At 44.8% G+C, this 1765-nt stretch overlaps 1 pseudogene; it reads right to left on the reverse strand.

The window, feature by feature from the left end:
- Nucleotides 1-568: 568 nt before the first annotated feature.
- Nucleotides 569-1418, reverse strand: LOC103013067 (serine/threonine-protein phosphatase 2A regulatory subunit B'' subunit gamma-like; annotated as a pseudogene).
- Nucleotides 1419-1765: the final 347 nt, after the last annotated feature.

The raw sequence follows: 1765 nt of genomic DNA on the forward strand, positions 1-1765 counted from the left end.
AATGTTTAATATCAGAACTTCAGTCTTTCTAAGGCAAGTTTCATCACATTCATGTTTTTCTAGGCATCTGAGTCTAGACAAACAATGGTCTTAAAAATATGCAATCACGAAGATATAATATTGCTTCTTGCTTTTTAATAAATTTATTTATTTTATTATTTTATTTTATTTATTTGTTGTTTCTGGCTGTGTTGGGTCTTTGTTGCTGCTTCGTTGCTTTTCTCTAGTTGCAGAGAGCGGGGGCTACTCTTCGTTGCAGTGCGTGGGCTTCTCATTGCGGTGGCTTCTCTTGTTGTGGAGCATGGGCTCTAGGCACATGGGCTTCAGTAGTTGTGGCACGTGGGCTCAGTAGTTGTGGCTCGAGGGCACTAGAGCACAGGCTCAGTAGTTGTGGCGCACGGGCTTAGTTGCTCCGCGGCATGTGGGATCTTCCCGGGCCAGGGCTCAAACCTGTGTCCCCTGCATTGGCAGGCGGATTCTTAACCACTGAGCCACCAAGGAAGCCCAAGAGTCATTCTTCTGAAGAAGACATCAGATGGCCAACAGGCAGATGAAAAGATGCTCAACATCACATTTCTCCATCGTAAGTGAGACACTCCTGGAAAACATGGTCTAAGAAGACATTGGTCATGGTTGCCGTTCCATAGCGGGAGAGTTCTTCTTTACTGAGCATGCCATTGTGGTCCTTATCAAGATTCAAATACTGGCCATACACCCGTAGGGCAGAAGGAGCAGAAAACCAATTTGTTTCTTGACTCTCCTTGGACAGTTCCTCATCCCTTAACTCCAATAAATCATCTAGGAAGCTGCATGCTAAAATATCTTGAATTTTTATCTTCCCTGTTCTTAGAGGGTCTAAAAAGAAGAAGAACTTCCTAACTGCTGTACATACATAAAAGGAGTAAAAAGATTTTTCCAGCCCATCTAATTGTGGCAAAGCAGGGATAAGTTCCAATATGTAGTTTTCTAAATCAGATTCCCGAAGATACCCTTGTCCAGTAACATCATATAAACTGAGGCCTATTCTTGTTTGATGAAACCAAACTTTTCTCATGACATAATTAAAGAACTGCATGATGGAAATTCTTCCATAAGAATCTGTATGAAGGAGTTTAGCAAAGACTTTTGCTGCGAAATATTGCTTGCACTTTGGTCCAGCTTTTTCACCAACCTTTAAAAAATTTTCATAATTAATCATTGCTTCCTCTCCAATCATGGGTGGTGTCTGGTGCTTGTCCAGCAAAAACCATAAGTTCTGTAATTCTTCATTATCTAACAGTTCCCTGCTTTTCCTTTGCAGAAAGACGGCTCTGGATTCTTCTCTTAATGTCTGTAGTAAGACTTCATCTTCAGCTGGCAGTGTTTGGACTGGTGTTGGGCGTCGCTATCCGCCGGCGAAGAATTTCTTTCCAGTCCATGGCTGACTCCGGCCCAGCAGTTCCCGCATTTGCTGTTTACTAGCCGCTCCACCCCCCGCCAGCTCCAGCGTCAACACTGCCCAGCCCCGTAAAGATTATGAAGGCCGCTTAATCGCCATCTTGGACGCGGGCGGAAGTCGGCTAACCCGGGCAAATCGATCACCGTAACCACCACGGAGAATACCGCGATCACGCTAACAGCAGGGAGAGCAGACGTGAAAGAAACGGAGAGGGAGTCTCCTTAAGGCGGCTTTTCAGCTTCACCACACCGTATTTTAAAGGCGCAGAAGGGAGCCCGCGCTTTTATTTCGTCTTGGTCCTTAGGCACTTGTCTGCTTCTTGATTTA

Source organism: Balaenoptera acutorostrata, chromosome 12, assembly GCF_949987535.1.
Source record: "Balaenoptera acutorostrata chromosome 12, mBalAcu1.1, whole genome shotgun sequence".
Classification (NCBI taxonomy): Eukaryota; Metazoa; Chordata; class Mammalia; order Artiodactyla; family Balaenopteridae; genus Balaenoptera; species Balaenoptera acutorostrata.